The 6,290-nt window shown below is 45.3% G+C and overlaps 1 long non-coding RNA gene across 2 annotated transcripts; it reads left to right on the forward strand.

Moving 5' to 3' along the window:
- The first annotated feature begins 670 nt into the window (after positions 1–670).
- On the forward strand, positions 671–5,115 carry LOC141971685 (uncharacterized). 2 transcript variants are annotated; one of them, XR_012635305.1, is made up of 3 exons: positions 671–904; positions 1,838–1,989; positions 4,983–5,115. It is a non-coding gene; the product is annotated as an uncharacterized LOC141971685 (long non-coding RNA). The 2 variants fall into 2 exon arrangements; XR_012635306.1 differs by lacking the exon at positions 4,983–5,115 and adding an exon at positions 2,567–3,377.
- Positions 5,116–6,290: the final 1,175 nt, after the last annotated feature.

Here is a 6,290-nt window from a genome sequence, read left to right on the forward strand (position 1 = left end):
TTGTGTTTTTATTTTGGGATTAGTCCAGCATTCTTGGCAAAAATCCCCTGGATGCACTTGAGAAAGCTAGTAACTAAACAGGCTTTTCTACTAGATGAGCGATTAGCCAAGAAATGGGTGGTGGTTTTCTGGGATTCTTTTTTTTTTTTTTCAAGTGTGAGGAGGAATTGCCTTTCCCTCTAAAGCCCTGCATTGGGCCACTCAATCCCCACGCACATATTTGCCCACGGGAGTGAGACCAAACAGTGAGCCTGAGCTTTAGGATTGTTTTTATCAGAAGTTTAGTCTACCTTTTGTGGGGATACTGGTGCTTTTAAGTGAAACCAGGCTGTTCCATTCTGGTACACGCATGGCAAAGGAGATGAGAGGAAATTCAGTGCTGTGTAGGCACGTCTTCAAAATCAGAAAGAACTCGAGGCGTGGGCTGAAGGGCTCCTGAGCTCACTGTTGAAGGCGAGCAGCTTGTCGTGGCCTGTCATAAACCACCCTTCTCCCTGCCCCAGCCTGGCAGTTTTTCTCTGGTTTAAACACATCTCTGGTGCTGCAGGAGTCATCTGTCCAGCTCCCGGAGGCGAGATGCTCCACAAGGGCTGCAAGACGTGCTCGCTCCCCGCCTCGGCGGCTGCCGGGCGGGGACAGAAGGAAGCCTGCCGCTCTCCAAAGGCTACAAGCGCCCAGACTGCTGTCTCCAGCGGAATCCCTGGGGCTCTGCTGTCCTCCATTTTGTCGCAGTGAGGGGAAGCTCTGCTGGCGGGCGGCCGGGCTGCTTCCTCCCTCCTGCTCCGTCCTCCTTCTCCTCCTCTCGGAGCTTTTTGTCTTTTGTAAGCTCCTTCTTTTACTTTTCTCGGCCCTTATCTCCCCCTTCCACTTGGCGCCGCTTCCCCTCCGCTTCCTTCCTCATGAGGTGAGTGAGAGCCGGGGAGGGGGCGCCTCCCCCCCCCCCTCCCCGCCTGAGGGGGCGCGCGGGGCCCCTGAGAGCGGGAAACCGTTACCCACGGGGTTCCCCGACTCCGGGCAGCAGGGGCCGAGCCGCGATCCCGCCGCTGATTGGCTGAGATTTGCCGCAGTTCCGCCCCTTCCCGCTTCACTCTCGCGCTTCCCCCCCCTCAACGGCCGTTCCCGCCGCCCCCCCCCCGCCGCGGCTTCGCCCCTTCAGAGCGGGCAGAGAGGTGAGGGCAGGAGCACTCCCGCTCATCGCCTCATTCCCACCCTAAAACTGCCTCTGCTGCCCCCCCAACCCCCGCGGGAGAGGCTTTTTCTGTCAGGTGGTGAGAGCTCGGTGCGGGTGGTGAAAACGAGAGCGGGGCTCCGGTTCCCGGGGGGTGTGGAGCATCAACCCTAATCGCAAAGTTGTTTTATCGACGTCGCGCATGATAAAAGATAAGTTTAGCTGGACTTTGGTACAAATTCCCTGTGTGAAAATGTGAAGAAATTCCCTCCCTAGTTACAGCCCGGTAGCTGGAGAACTCGTTAAAAGCGCGTTAAATTAGAAATTAAATTAAAACTCGGGCGGCTGCTGCTGCAGTGTGGTTCGTGTGTCCTCCAAATCTGGCCTGTTTTCCCAAGGAAACGTTGCAAATTTACCACATAAATTTCCCCCTTGTCTCACCTTCATCCCCACAGTAGCTATTGCCTAACGGCAGGTAAATCTCATCCAGTCCCAGAAGGTTTTGGGGGGCCTTTATGCGACAGCGGGTGCCTGTGTCACGGGGGAGCCGTATGGGTGCTCCCACAGAGGGAAGGGGCGATCCGCTTGCTCCTGGGCATGCAAAGATTCTGGCAAGCTGGTTTTGTGAGTTGTGCTTCTCAGGAAACTCCCGCGCTGTTGCCTCTGCAGGTCCCATCAGGTGCTGGCGAAGACGTCGCTGCTGCTTCACGCCTGTGTGGTAGCAGATGTCACGACCTTCCCCGTCACGCTTGTGCGCTGTCTTTAAACCTGCCTAGAAGGGGCATCCTCTTCTTTTAGCAACTCTTTTAACCCTAGTGCAGGTAAGTCTGATACCAAAGGATTTTCCTTCATCTGTAAGGTAACCAAGAACTATCAGAACCATCCCTTGGCATTCCCGCACATTCCAAGATGATGAGTTAGCCTTTTTCCCCCCCCCCCCCCCCCCACTCCCCAAATTAAATTAAAAAAAAAAAATCATACTGTTAAGGGTATGAAACCACCAGGGTGTCTCAATGTCTAGCCTTCAGGGGGGATCCTTTCAAGTTCATTCTGTGTTTTTATGTGATAAAGGGGAAGCTGACATTGTCATGTAATCACATGAATTCAGGAATTTGGGCTTGGAGAAAAGTGTAAAATACTGTGAGCTTTATGGTGAAGTAATGAGAATTGTCAAAATGAAAACTGCCACGTTCAGCAGTAAACAGAGCACTGTGTGCTGATTTTGGCAGCAAGAGTTGTTGCTTTAAACTAAAAAAATACCAGTTTCACTGATCGTAAACGTTACAAATGTCTGAACTAGAGAATGAGATCGTTTCAGAAGTTACGAGATAAAAATAATCCTTACGTTATTTTTTCCTGCTAATTTCTGAGTCTCTTGGTTGTGCTTGGGGTTTGCAGCCTGAATAAGACGACACCACGTTGTAGGTACACACTCGTGCTCTCCATTTGTTGTTCATCGATCAGCAGGACTGGCACAAACGGACAGTCAGGGCCAGCAGCTGCCCTGAGGTGGCGAAAGGCATCGGATGGGAACAGAAAAAAGTCAGTGACAGCAGCTGCTTTGGGCAGGATGGCAGAAAATTTATTTCTGCAGAGCACAGCCTGGGGCAGTGAAATTTCTGATGCTACTCCTGTTGGGAGATTTTTCACTTGAGCTACAGCTTTATCTTCTGGGGAACACTCTTCTGGTTTTTAAACTTAAAAATTATGGTTCATAGTATGCCTTAGTTTCTGCTTTGAGTGTGTCTCATTTAAAAAAAAAAAAAAAAGCAGCCCCCAAAATAATTGAGGAAACCCTTTCGTCATGCTTCTAATTTAACTGCCACAAGTGAGGGAGAATCCAAAAATATATATGTATGGCTACAACAACAAACTGAAACAAAACCACAGGGCTGGGAACTCTTGGCAGGGGGAAAAGGAATTCTGTTTGAGGAAAAAAATGACCCCAGACTTCATATTTGGTTTTGTGTTTGGGAAAAAAATAGATGTATTTTTCCTATATTAATATAATATGTTTAAATGGCCTGTTTGATGTGCGTTTCCTTCTACAGTAAAGTTAATTGAAATAAAATAATCGTATTGATGACTGATGGAGTAGCAAATGAGAGTTGCTCAGCTCCGCTTGGGTGAAGCATTAGTAGTTTCTGCCCACTAAAGCCAAGTGCTATGTCACAGCCATCCCCGAGGGACCCACAGGAGCGGAGGGGATGTGGGTGCTCCAGCAGGCACCTAACGGGTGTCACACAGCTGGGGTCTGGTCAGATAAGGGAAAAAGGAAAGAAAAAAAAAAAAAAAAAGGTCCTGGTTTGATTAAAAATGATACCTCTGTATAGTCGGCTCGGGCGCTTCCACGAGGAGCCTCCCCTTCCCTTCGGCTGCTCCTCCGAAGCGGCTGCTTTGTGTGTTAAGATATTTTTATTGTTGATTTTCACCGAAAGAGTAAAAAATTCTGTTGGGCTTTTTTTGCTCGATATTGTGGTTTTTGTTAGTTAAAGCATAATAAGGAACACAGACTGCAGGGAAAGTTAAAATACCCAGACGCTTTCTATGCAAATGATTTTATCAAATAATTGCCAAAAAAGAATTTATCTCAAAATATTGTTTGAATTTGGTTTTTGGTTGTTTTGGGTGTTTTGCGGTGGTGTTTTTTTTGTTTGGGTCTTTTTACTTTTTAAGTATAGCCTCATGACTGTGTTTTAATAGTAACTTCTTTTGGCGGTGTTGGTTTTTTTTTTTTTCTTCTTCTTTTTTTATTATTAAAACTATTTTAATAGTAACTTATTTTGGCATCATGTAACCTCCAGACCCCTGGAGAAGCCAGCGTGATGCTGTCTGAGACCCTGACAGAGCCCAAACCAGCCCAGTAACACATCGAAGGCACTTACCCACGGTCAGGCCGTGCACAGTTAGATGCAGTGACCAAACACAAAGCGAAGGGCGGTTGTTCTGCAGTGTGAAACAAGCCCAAGGGATGAAATCCTGGCCTACGCTCCAGTGCAAACGTGAGCTGGGAGAACGAGGGTGGGCTCAGACGGAAATTTAGGTGGTAAATCTGTGAAACGGAGAAAAGGCTCGGCGGCGTGCGGGGGCTTCGGGAGGTGACTTGTGCCTGGCAGCCTTCCCGCCCAGGAGGGTCAGACCTCCTGGTGCCTTCTGGTAGAGGAGTGTCAGAAATGTGTTTGAGCTCGTGGTTTTTTTGGAACTTATTTAAGATAAACTAAAAAAATCTCAGTTTGTTTGTTTTTTGTTTTTTTTTCCAGGGCTGAAAGAGTGTGGTAGTTATATCAGCATCAGTTGACAAGTTTAATTACATTTGTAGATTTGTTTGAAGCTGCGTGGTAACATGATAAACTTGTGTGATGGGTGTTTGATACACTCGTGTAAGGGTGTTAGAGCAAATCTTGAAGGAACGAGTACTTAAAGACGTGGGGGATACAAAGAAAATGGGACAACGTCGTCACATCCTTCTCCCTTGGGAATATCTTGCATGGGAATAGAGGGGACATGCAGAAATAATGTTTAATTAGGAACCTAAGATTGGAAGGGAGCTCCTGGCTAAGATCATACTGATATTAAACGTCTTTGCAGCAAGAGCCTTTCCTAATACATTTCAGAATCACAGTTTTTTCTCTCAGCTTCGTCACAGCGATGACTCATAATTGTTTTTCCACTTAGGAGTACGCTGTGGTATTTCTTCTCTGCAGCCGTTTGCTACTAATGAGCTCCCATATCACAGCACAAACTATTATTAGTACTGAAATGAATGACTTTGATAATTTGTGTTTCTGAAAACTAACATGAATATTTTCTTCAGTCTATTCTTTCATCAGCATCAGTGAGATGATCTACACAGACAGTAGTAGGATCAGACTTGACAGTTCCAGTAATTCGTGCCCTGTTTTGCGCAAGAAGTTGTAAGGACAAGGCGGTATTTAAAAATGCCACGAAACCAGGTAAACTTTTTGCTGCTAAAAAGAAAAAAATCCCCTCCTGGTTAATAAAAATGCATGTATACACATAGGCACGCACTCACAGGTAGGAGATTCATTATCTATCTGCTCACTGGCAGCAGACCTACCAGCTATCCACTCATTACAAAGTGTCGATGAGGGTAAGAACATGAGGATTGAGCAAGTTAAAAATGGATGTGTCTTAAAATTTAAGAAATTACATATTTTGTTACACGTTAAGTTACAATACTCTAAAAACATTAAGTTGAAAGAAACTCTCATTCTTCAAACTTGCAGGGAAAGAAGTTAAGCTTTACAAAAACACCTTCATCTCCACTTCAGCCTCTAGCAGAGAATAAAAGAAAGCTTACTCTTTCATTTCCAGGAAACTAAATCATTAGTTTGTTTATTAAGAATCATTAGTTTGTTTATTAAGAATCATTAGTTTGTTTATTAAGAATCAGTATTCAGCCAGCTAATGTTGTTCATCCAAGCAACATCAAGTTACACGCCATTAAAGTCAAATATTTAAACTTTCTTACTTTATGTACTTTAGGTATTACTGAAATAGTTTTGTTTAGTGACTTTTACAGTTAATATTCATACGTATATATATATTTGCATCCCTCTCTGCATTCATCCTTACGGATTTACTAACAATAAATTTTACGATAGTTGAAATTATTTGCCTAAACTGAACAGAAACGTTTTAAAATGTTGTGAGTCCAAGTTCTTAAGAGGGTCCTAAGTCCTGCAGCTGTTTCATTCTTTAACAGACATACCTTTGATCTCCTTTATAGCTCTGTAACTTTGATACAGCTTTCTGACTTGGATTTTGTCACTGGAAAACAAACACACACCGATAATGAGAATAAGAGGGTGACATTTCCGTTGTAATTATGAAGTAATCACCGTACGGGCCTCCCGTGCCAGGAGCTGAGCTCGTGGCAGTCCCTCAGCCAGCGTGTAGGGTAGGTGTGCACGTGCCACCTGAGCTCACCTCACGGTCTCCGTGCAGCACGTGCACGTTGTTAGTAAAAGTGGACTGGATAAAGCAAGAGTATTTAATATCAGGTAGCAGTGGTTAGTGTCAGCCAGAACCCAGTGGTACCTCAGTGCCAAAATTCAAAGGAAAAAAAAATGAAACATTACTAATACCAACATGGGTAAAG

This window comes from Athene noctua, chromosome 29 (genome assembly GCF_965140245.1).
Source record: "Athene noctua chromosome 29, bAthNoc1.hap1.1, whole genome shotgun sequence".
NCBI classification, from domain to species: domain Eukaryota; kingdom Metazoa; phylum Chordata; class Aves; order Strigiformes; family Strigidae; genus Athene; species Athene noctua.